A 12,054-nucleotide genomic window follows, 5' to 3' on the forward strand; every position below is an offset into this window, starting at 1 on the left:
AATGGGAGCAATGAACCAAGAAAGTTAGAAGTATCTCAATAGGTACTCCAGACCTTGGCATCAGGAAGAACTCATTGAAACAAATTTGCATGTACATAAACCCATTTCACAAAGATTTTAAAGATAATAAATTGACATATGAGTTGAGAGTTATAGATAAAACTTGTTCTTAGTTGCTATCCACAACCCCCAGCCCTCAAAAATCCCCTCAGTGATTTTCTTTTCTTTTCTTTTGTAATCTTCCTCTTTTTCAAGTATCTTGAAAACTGATCCCTGAATACTTCTGGCACAGATTTCCACTGTGTACATTTGGTCAGGTCATACCACTCTTACAAACTTCTTGAGTGCCATTTCCACTTTCTCAAAGACCATATTGGTTATTGAATTGTCGTTGCCCATATGTTTTGGTTTTACTGTCATAGATAACAAGACGGAATCACTATAGAAATGCTGACATCTGTTATCTCTCAGAGCTGTGGAACTTTTATTTTCATCTATGGCTGGTCTTGGGATGATCTGGCTCAGATCTATCTCAAGCTAAGGTCTCTGCAGGTTTATTTTCTCCTCCACTGCTTTTCACTGTTTTATTAAGTGATACTGCTCAGGTGCTTCTGTCTTCTTTTTCCAAAATCTTTTCCAAAGAACTTGGATTATTGACTTGGTTGCTGTGTCTTTTCACTTGGCAAGGAGATCAAATATTGGCTGGTTAAAGCAATTCCTAGGATATTTTGGCCTTTGCATCATGGCAATTATATCAGTTAAACTCTAAGGAACAACAAGAATTACTTTACTTTTTTTCATTACCCATACTTTAGAAGGCAAGAACCTGTCTATATAAGCAGGATTGGTAACTGCTATAATTGCATGGAATATCTTGCCATTTTTGATAGTTCTTCTAACTTCTTATTTTGATTTATGATCTAGCTAATCAATGACCTAACTGCATACAGATAGATGATTTTAAATCTGCCTCTATGTCAATAATCAGTTATTTACTGTCTGTTAAAATATTTCTATGAGGTTTAACTTCATACCCAGAAAATTGGCAAGGAAGATAAAAGGCAGAAATAGTCTATACTAGCAAGTAGAAAGACAGATACACTGTCTGTAGAATTGTGAATTGGTGCAAACATTCTGAAAAATACTTTGGAAGGATGCAAGAAAAGTCACTAAGTTATAACTTTTAGCCAATGATCTTAGTACCAGGCATATGCCCTAAAAAGAGGTCAAAGCCAGAACTGAAGATCTCATATATACCAAAATACAATTATTTGTGGTAGGAAAATTAGGAAGTGATCAGGGGAATAGATAAACAAATTGTAGTTTATGCAAGTAATCAATTATTTAGTTGTACTTTTAGAAATGATGACTGTAAGGAATTTAGAAAAAACAAGTTAAGACTTGTATGAACTGATGTTCAATGAACAAAGAAGAACCAGAGGAATAATACACATGAACCATAATAATTTAAATCAAAATAAGACAAAAAGGATTCTAAGTTTAGGTTAAAAACTATGACCAATCTTGTTGCTAGAAGTCAGAACCGTCCCCAAAACACACTTAGAGACAACAGTATGGATTTTGTGCTTTGTTTGAGTAAGTCACTGTATTTCAGGGTTTTGCTGATCTTTGTCAGTTAATCTGTCAATAAACATTTACAAAGCACCTACTGTGTACCTGGCACTGTGCTAAGCACTTCCTCAGGGAACTCTTAATTTAATTGAAGTGACAAGTAAAGAGATATGTACAGACAAGCTATACGTAGGATAAATAGGAAATAATTAAGAGGAAGATGGCACTAAAATTAAGGCGTTGAGAAAGGTTTCCTACAGAGAGGAGGATGGTAGATGGGATAGGTTTTTCCCAACCAGATTACCTTTATTCATCCTTTTGTCTACCTTTACATTTAAGTCACTAACTATTAATATATATAATGCCTTGATTTGGGGGATCTTGAAAATTCTCTTTGCCTCATTTATTTACTTCCACTGCCTCTGTCACAGATATTGGCACATAAATCACAACTATTTTTATGATTCCTTTACCTAAGATTATCAAAAGTTGTTGTTTGTCCTTCATTTTCAAAGAGGATCAATGACATCACAGGGTGATGGCTAGATTTATGAGTGAATTGGATTTAAGTGAGGCAGAGTTGCACAAAGATTTGTTCCAACAGCCATGAAGGCAGATGAAGCAGGTGTTGTGGAGTGTTTAGAGCTTAATTAGACATCAAAGACTCCAAGGTCATCCACTGTATCCCAAGCCATCACCAATTGTCCTGACTTTTGTGTAACCACTGGAATTCAATTATGAAAACTAATGCAAGGGAAGATAACCTTTGGTAAAGATGTTTCGTATTCTGTTTTGACCTCTAGTTGTTTTTTAACACTGTTTAATTATAAATGGCTTTGAATTCTTTTGAAAATAGACAAAGTAAAATGCCAATATATTTTACAATATAATATATTTTACAAAGTATTTTACATGAATGACCTCATTTAATACTCAGAACAAAATCTTGAGTAGGTAGCACAGTTACTGGTATTTATATTTTAGAGATGAGGAACCTGAGAGCATTTAGGTAGCTTGCTCCTTCATTCAATCATTTCCTAAGTAAGTCTTTTTTAATCTATTAATACAATACATTTCACATTTATTCCCTTCTTTCCACTCATACCATAACTACCCCAGTTCAGTTCCTCATCCTCTCTCATCTAAACTATTATACTAGTTTCTTACCTGGTCATCAGTCCTCCCACTCTCCTGTCCTCACTCCACATCCTCCTCCAAACACCTGTTAGCGATATTCCAAAAGCACATGTGGCCCTCACCTGATCAAAAAAGCTCTAGCCCTGCCTCCCCTCCCCAAAGTATCACTGGAATAAAACAAAACCTTTCTGTTTAGCTTCCAAAGCCATTCATACCCTGGTTCATTCAAGACATTTTACCTTATTCCCCTTTACACTTTGAGTGGCCTTCTTGCTGTTGCTTACACAAGACATTTCATTTCTTACCTCCCAAGCTTTGCACACATTCTCTCCTATGTCAGGAAGGCAGCTAGGTGGAGCAGTGGGATTGCTAGGGAGATGGCACCCAGTGCCCATTCACCAGTTTTTGTGTTGGAATTGAGGCTACTGGGAATAAATGTCAAATTCTGGGAGACAGATGACAGCAAAAGGAAATTAAAGTAGTATGATTGGAGCTCATGAGGCATCTTCCATCTTGGTACCATGTGGAGGATTCACTGGACATCTGGCTAATCAGTTCCTTTCCCCCTAATTCTTCCTTTCAAAAAGTATGGCTTGTTTCTGCATTGCTATGGCTGAACCTGATGGTGGTGTTTTTGATGTGCAAATAAGAACAATGATTGATGTTAGAACCCGAGTGTCCTTCAGAGTTCTTATCCTTGTCTCCTGCCTCCAAGTCAGGAGAAGATGCTACTGTTCTACTAAGAAAATCTTAAAACATCTCTTTCTCACAAGCAGAAAAGGTCTTTTCTGGTCCGATAGGCCATTTTATATCCAACACATTGCCTCCCTTTCACCACATTGCTATCTCCTCCATTATTTTATTGTTTACACTCCTTCATATCAAATAAATCAGTTGCTGCTAACAACTGTTATATAATCAATGGTAGCACCACAGATATAGGTTGGAAAAACTGGTCAGTCTGGGAATAATAAGAGACACATCTGAGATTTAGCAAGAGGCATCAGAGTAATTATGTCTCCCCCAGATATCTCAAAACTCTTTTGGTCACTCTGCAATCATTTTACTAGCTATTTCAAAGTTGTTTTTACCAGGGTAAATAGGAAGATTGATAACCTAAAGTAACTTTTTTCTTAGTTTCCTTGATCTAGGGTTAGGGTTGCATTGCATTTACAAATGTAAACAACATTCTTAGCTCACAGACCAGCAGATCTGGCCCAAGGACCATAGTTTGCTTACTATTGTTCAAGCCTAAAGAAAGTGAAAGATAAACCCTTTGGGCAAGCCCCCAGGTTAAAGGTACTTTAGATTTCTCTAGCTGATTGTTGCTCACTTACATCTATATCTCTCATCTTTCCCTGTATTATCCACTCATTCCTTAAGTGTAAGTAATTTAGTCTTTAATTTTTAATCTATGTTTTCATGGTCCTTTATTAAATTTATTTTTTTGCATTATGAAAAGGATACATTTAATATTTCTGCTTTTCTTCATTTAACTATTAAGTTTTTTATGGCCTAATAGATGACCAATTTTTTGAAAAGGTGTCATGTGCCACTGGGAAAAAGGTATATTCCTTTCTAGTCCCATTAAATTCTCTCTAGATGTCTTTCATATCTAACTTATCAAAGATTCTATCAGTCTCCTTGACTTCTTTCTTGTTTAGTTTTTGGTTAGATTTGTTTCTAGTTCTGAGAAAGGAAGGTTGAAATCCCCCACTATTATAGTTTTGCTATCTATTTCCACCTGTAATTCATTTACCTTTTCCTTTAAAAAGTTAGATGTTATGCCATTTGGCACATATATTATCTATGGTACCTTTTAACATAATGTAGTTTCACTGCTTATCTCTTTTAATAAATCTATTTTAGCTTTAACTTTGTCTGAGATCATGATCGCTACCCCTGCTTTTTTTTTTTAACATCAGCTGAAGCATAATAAATTCTACTCCAACCTTTTATTTCTACTCTATGTGTTTCATTTTTAAATATGTTTCTTACAAACAACATATTGTAGGGTTCTGGTTTTTGATCCATTCTACTATCCATTTCCATTTTATGGGTGAGTTCATCCCATTCATATTGAATTTTGTAATTACTAATTGTATATTTCCCTCATCCTATTCTTCCTCATTGTTTAGCCATCTCTCTTTTTAACCCTGCCCCCCCCTCAAAAAATCTAATTTACTTCTAACCACTACCTCCCTAATCTATACATCCTTTTAAAAGTTCCTTCTTCATCCTAATCCCTTACCCTTTTATTTCTCTATAACTTAAGAAGACACTTTTACCCTACTAAATGTATGTTATCCCCTTTTTTTATCCCCTATGAGAATAATGTTCCTACATTACCCTCTTCCACTTTATTCTCCCCTCCACTATAACAGTTCTGTCATTTGCACATCTTTTGTATAAGATAATTTGCTCCATTTTACCTCTCCCTAGCCTATTTTATTTCTTAGGATGATATCATCATAATCAACTCAACCTTCTATCTATGTATCTTTCAAACTACTTCAATAGTAATAACATTCTCAAAAGTTATAAATATCATTTTTCCCATATAAGAAGTAAACAGTTTAACCTTATTGAATCCTTTATAATTAGTCTTTTATGTGTGCCTTCTTATGATTCTCCAGATTGTCATAAGTAAAATTTTCTGTTCAGCTCTAGTCTTTTCCTCAAGAATACCCCAAAGTTCTTTAGTTCATTAAATATTCATTTTTGCCTTGCAGTATTACCCTCAACTTTTCTAGGTAGGTTATTCTTCACTGTAAACCCAGATCCTTTGCTCTTCAGAATATTATATTCAATGTCCTTCAGTCTTTTAATGTAGAAGATGCTAAATCTTGTGTTATTCTGATTGTAGTTCTACAATATTCAAATTTTTTCTTTCTAGTTGCTTGTAATTTTTTTCTCCTTGACTTGGGAGCTTTGAAATTTAGCTAAAATGTTCTTGTGAGTCTCCATTTTGGTATCTCTTTAAGGTAGTGATTAGTGGGCTTTTTTCCATTTCTATTTTACCCTCTAGTTCTAGAATTTCAGGGTATTTTTCCTTAATAATTTCTTGAAGTATGGTATCTAGATACTTTTTTATCGTAATTTTTCAGTAGTTCAACAATTCTTACATTATCTCCCCTCAATCTGTTTTCCAAGACAGTTTTTATGAGATTTTTACATTCTCTTGTATTTTTTCATTCTTTTGATTTTGTTTTATTATTTCTTGATGTCTTATGAAGTCATTATCTTCCCCTTCCTCAATTCTAAATTTATAAGGAGTTTTTTCTTCAGTAAGTTTTTTGATCTTTTTTTTCCAATTGGTTGACTTTCTTTGTATACTTTCCTTTTTTTTCTTCTGTATTTCTTTTTTTTTCAGTTTTTCCTCAACCTCTCATATTTGATTTTTAAAGTCCTTTTTGACTTGTGACCATTTCACATTTTTTCTCTGAAGCTTTACAGGAAGCTGTTTTGTCTTCTGAGTTTGAATCCTGACCTTCTCTATCACCAGCTATCTATGGTTGGGTTCTTTCTATAAGTTTTATTCTTTTTAATGGCTTGTTTCTTGGCTATTAACTTCATGTCAGAGTTGGGCTTTGATCTCAGGGTGTGGGGAATAATATCTCAGGTTTCAGATTTTTTGTTTTGTTGTTTTCTGAACTCTGTCTGGGGGCCTTTGACCTCTTGTTTCTTCCAAAGTTCTATAATCCAAGGCAAGTGGTCACCGCTTCTACAGCTCACGCCTTGGTCTATATGTGACCTCAGGCACTCTTCTCCACCCCTGAGCCATGATCCCTAGCATCACTACTACCACAAACACTCTTGCTACCTATGGTCTTTCAGGTGACTGCAAGTGTCAGCTCACCTCTCTTTCCTGTAACTGAAACCAGAGACTCTGCTCTCCTGCAAGTGACTTCAACCAACAGGGCCCCTGTGCCTTTGCTACTGTACTCATAGGCATGTGCTCACACCTCCTCACTTATAGCCACAGTCTGGGACCCCATGTGGTCAGTATGCCTGAGCCCCATATCCAGCACCAGCAGAGAGATCTCACAATCTTCCTCTGATTAACTGCCCAACCCCAATACTTCCAAAGCTGAGACTGTTGCTGACACATCTGCCCCTAGGGTTGCTGTTTGTTGACTCAATGGTATCTGCTAGGAGTTATCTGTACTTTAGTCAGACCAGACCACCACCCCAAGAGGTCAGATCTTTCCTTCTTTCCTAAAGAAGTTAACCTAAGTTGTCTTAGGTTGGATTACTGTTTTACCCTGATTTTAATTATTTCTGCTGCTCTAAAATTTATTTTGGGGCATTATTTTAAGTTATTTGTGGGGGAATTTGGAAGAGCCATGTAGCTTCCTGCCTTATTCTGACATCTCCCTAAATTCCCTAAGATTATCAATAGATGAAGTTTTTTTTTTTCCTTACAGATAGAATGAACTCCTTACTCAGCTCCTTACTCAATTCTGTTTTTTCTTTTTTATTTTCCTTACACCTGGAACCTACCTGCAATGGACTGACTATTAGTCTCTCCCAAAGAGATAAATTCATCCAAAATGCACATGCAGGACACTGGGGGTGAGCCCAAACCCCCTAATATCACATCACATTACACTAAAAATAGGTGATTCGACTCAACGTTTATTAAACATCTATGAGCAAAATTCTGTATTGCCAGGCATTGGGGATAAAATACAGAAAGTATGTGTGTGTGTATGTGTGTATGTGGTTGTTTCAAAATTAATGTTGACAAAGTATAATGCAAAGTTATTTGTGAAGGAAAAAGCCACTAAAAATTGGTGGGGGAGGGGAGATAGGGAAAAAATAGGAAAGACTTCAGAGAAAAAAAATGGTACTTCAGTTGACTTTTGAATATCAAGATTCTGATAGGTGGTGGTGAAGATGGAATGTGTTCCAGGCACGTGGGATACTTTAGGTAGATAGTCCCTACACCCTGAACACAAAGTAGAATTAAAGGGAGAAACAAAATTTTTAAGTGGAGATACATTTTTCTGTAAGTACCTTATCTCCAAATGAGGACCTAATTATGTCTTTGTTGTTCAGTAGTTTTCAGTAGTGTCCAACTATGTGTGATCTCATTTGGAGTTTTCTTGGCAAAGACACTAGAGTGATTTGCCATTTCATTCTCCAGCTCATTTTACAGATGAGGAATCTGAGGCAAATAGGGTTAAGTGACTTGCCCAGGGCCACACATCTAGTAAGTGTCAGAGGCCAAATTTGAACTCTAGATAAGGAGCCTTCCTGATGCTTGCCCTGGCACTCCATCCACTGTGCCACCTCGCTGCCTCTATTGTGTCTTTCAAGGGACATAACAACTTTAGAGGTTAATAGTTGATGAGTAATCTTCCAGACTGCCTTTCCATGGTTGTTATGTAAGAAATGTTACATGATTTGTCTAGCTCCCCTCCCCCTTTTCTTCCAAGGTTAGACCTTCTGGTTCATGGTGGGATTAAAATAAAGCTAATTCAGATTCTAACACAGTGTGGGATAATTGTCATTTAAATGGGCCTGTAGATATATAGACTCTAGGTGAAACTTCATGAAAGAAAAAGACAACAAATTACCCTACCCCTGAAGTGTTTATGCTTCAATTAGAGGAAACACAGGGGGAAAAAACAACAACAAAAAAACCAATAATTTACAAGAAAAGGCCATTACAGTTTCACAGGGCAGTCAGGGTCCTAATTTAAAGGAATTAACCAATTTAAATCTGCGTCCAAATAACTGTACTGGACTTTCGTCTCTCCATTGCTCAAACTATATAAACTGTGCAGGCCTCCACTAAATGATATGCCTGTGTTCTGAAGAATTGATGCAGCTCCCTAGGTACCTTAATTGAGCACAAGAGAAAGACATAAATATAGGACTAGCTCTAAAACAATAAACATAGAGGCTCACAAAAGATGCACTGAGTTATAAATTGCTGTGTCCCAAGGAATTCTATTAGACATTCCATCCTGACAAGCGGTATTAACAAACCTGCAATGATAAGCTCAAATAGTTGCTGCTAATAAGAATTAGCATTTATAGTGCTTTAAGAGTGCAAAATACTTTCCTTATGTTATCTCATTTGATTCTCACAAAAATCATGTGGTATAATTATTCTCTCTATTTTTACAGATGAGTAAACTGAGGCTGAGAGAGTTTAAGTGATGAGGTCAAGGGTTACACAGCTAATTAGTGTTTAAGGCAGTATTTGAACTCAAGTCTCAATGATTCCAATTTCAACACCATCCACCATGACGATGAGCTGCCTCTTGAATAAAGTGCTTTCTTCCCAATAGCCCTATAAAATAGGAAGCCTACATATTATCTTTCCTACCTATAAGGTAGGGAAACTAAGGCTCAAAGTCACAGGACTTCTAAGATGCAACGGGGACCTCCCTTATACTGCATTGCGTCTTTGATCTGCTGCTTTTCTGAAGCTTAATGAAGGCAGTGGGCTAATAGTGTTCCTTCCCAAGACACATTTCCACCTTCTTGTTCAAACAGAACTGTTGTAAATAATAAGTCAAGAAGAAAGAGTAGAATCATGTTCTCCTCCTTTCCCCTCCATTACACCCTCCCACAGAATTAAATAAGTTCAGAATAAATCCAATCCAACAATCATTTATTAAGTGCCTACGACATTCAAGACATTTAGTTAGGAACTAAGGTTCCAGAGACAAAAGGGAAACTGTCCCTGATACATCATTTTCCTTTATTTTTTTTCCTTGACTGAACTGCACTGTTCCAGCCATCTAATGTTGTACATCCTTCCCAGTTCTAAATCCTATAATCCTGTGATCTCTATTTCTTAATGTAATCCTTATACTTAAAGGAAGATGATTTCTTTTTAGCTAAAAATATTTTACTGTTTAACTGTGCCATCACTACCCCAAAGATGCAGATGGAATATGAACAATGTGGATGCATTGGGAAGCACTTATTGACCTCCTACTACATGTAAGACACTACAGGAGATTTTTTTTGAGTACAAAATGGAGGAGACAATCTGTACTGCCTTCCTTTTTTATAGAGTTGTTTTTTTTTCCATTTTTATATTTATTTTATTTTTAATTTGGGAAATAAAACAAGCATTTCCATAACATAGTAGAATTAAAAAAGATGATTGTAGGGAGGCGGAGCCAAGATGGCAGAGGGAAAGCAGTGACTTGCTGGAGCTCTCCCCCCAAACCGGTCCAAATACCTATAAAAAATGTCTCTAAACAAATTCTAAAGCAGCAGAACCCACAAAAAAGACAGAGTGAAACAAATTTCCAGCCAAAGACAGCCTGGATGGTTGATTGGAAAGGTATATCACGCAGGGCTGGGAGAGGAGCACAGTGCGGCATTGGGGTGCAGGCCGCAGCAACCCTGGAACAGGCCTCAGAGGGCTGAATCGCAGGCAGCTGTGGTGGTGTCCAGACTTCTCAACCCATGAACGCCAAAGACAATTTGGAAGGTCAGTGGGAAAAGTCTGTGACTACGTTGAGAGAAGGAGCTAGGTCACAGCCACCCCCGGGGACGGCGGCTGTTCCCTGAGCTTCTGGTACACAGACTGAGGGGGAATCAAGTGACCGATCAGAGGGGAATTGCAGGGATCTCTTTGCCAGTGCTGAGGCAGGAATCTCTTGCTTTACCGGTGCTTGGATCGGGGTCAAAGTTCTGAGGGGCAGTCCTGGGACGAGGAGGAGTGCTGGTATGGTGAAGCTTCTTGTAGCGGTGGAGGGAAAACACCTCGCTCCTTATCATAGCACCTTGGAAGAAGTGAAAATTTTCAGGTCCCTGGAAGTATCTCTGAAAACAGCTGTACAAACCCCCAAAACTTGGGACAGTACACTCTCCACATTGGAAGCAGACTTTTACCTTAACAAAAAGTTTAAAACTCAAGCAATTAGCTAGGATCACGAGTAAGCAGCGCAAAAAAAGTCAGACTATATTATCTTACTTTGGTGACAAAGAAGTTCAAAATATACAACCAGAAAAAGACAATGAAGCCAAAGTTTCTATATCCAAAGCCTCCCAGAAGAATATGAATTGGGGCAGCTAGGTGGTGCAGTGAGTAGAGCACCGGCCCTGAAGTCAGGAGGACCTGAGTTCAAATCCAGCCTCAGACCAAACATTTGACACTTACTAGCTGTATAACCCGGGGCAAGTGACTTAATCCCAATTGCCTGAAAAAAAAAAAAAAAAAAAGAATATGAATCAGTCCCAGGCCTTGGAAGAGCTCAAAAGGGATTTTGAGAAGCAAGTAAGAGAAGTAGAGGAAAAACTGAGAGTTTTGCAAGAAAATCATGAAAAACAAGTCAACAGCTTGCTAAAGGAGACTCAAAAAAACACTAAAGAAAATAGCTCTTTAAAAAATAGCCTAATCCAAATGGCAAAAGAGGTCCAAAAAGCCAATGAGGAGAAGAATGCCCTAAAAAACAAAATTGGCCAAATGGAGAAAGAAGTCCAAAAGATTACTGAAGAAAATACTTCCTTAAAAATCAGAATAGAGCAATTGGAAGCTAGTGACTTTGTGAGAAATCAAGACACTGTAAAACAAATTCAAAAGAATGAAAAATTAGAAAATAATGTGAAATATCTCACAGGAAAAACAACTGACCTGGAAAATAGATCCAGGAGAGAGAATTTAAATTATTGGACTATCTGAAAGCCATGATCAAAAAAAAGAGCCTAGACATCATCTTTCAAGAAATTATCAAGGAAAACTGCCCTGATATTTTAGAACCAGAGGACAAAATAGAAATTGAAAGAATCCACCGATCTCCTCCTGAAAGAGATCCCCAAAGGAAAACTCCTAGGAATATTGTAGCCAAATTCCAGAGTTCCCAAGTCAAGGAGAAAATATTACAAGCAGCCAGAAAGAAACAATTCAAGTATTGTGGAAACACAATCAGGATAACACAAGAGTTAGCTGCTTCTACATTAAGGGACCGCAGGGCATCGAATATAATATTCCGGAAGGCAAAGGAGATAGGATTACAACCAAGAATCACCTACCCAGCAAAACTGAGCATAATCCTTCAGGGGGGAAAAATGGACATTCAGTGAAATAGAGGACTTTCAGGCATTCTTGATGAAAAGACCAGAGCTGAATAGAAAATTTGATTTTCAAATACAGGACTCAAGTGGAATATGAAGAGGTAAACAGGAAAGAGAAAATCATAAGAGACTTATTATGTTTGAACTGTTTACATTCCTGCATGGAAAGATGATATTTGTAATTCGTGATACCTTTGTCAGTATTAGTTGGAGGAGAAAAAATTATATGTACGTATATGTAGATACAGATAGATAGATAGATAGATAGATAGATAGATAGATAGATAGATAGATAGA

At 37.0% G+C, this 12,054-nt stretch overlaps 1 pseudogene; it reads right to left on the minus strand.

Annotated features, from left to right (window-relative positions):
• Positions 1-10,461, minus strand: part of LOC114023781 — a 44,124-nt pseudogene extending 33,663 nt beyond the window's left edge.
• Positions 10,462-12,054: the final 1,593 nt, after the last annotated feature.

Source organism: Vombatus ursinus, unplaced genomic scaffold, assembly GCF_900497805.2.
Source record: "Vombatus ursinus unplaced genomic scaffold, bare-nosed wombat genome assembly UNPS02014818.1, whole genome shotgun sequence".
In the NCBI taxonomy this organism is placed as follows: domain Eukaryota; kingdom Metazoa; phylum Chordata; class Mammalia; order Diprotodontia; family Vombatidae; genus Vombatus; species Vombatus ursinus.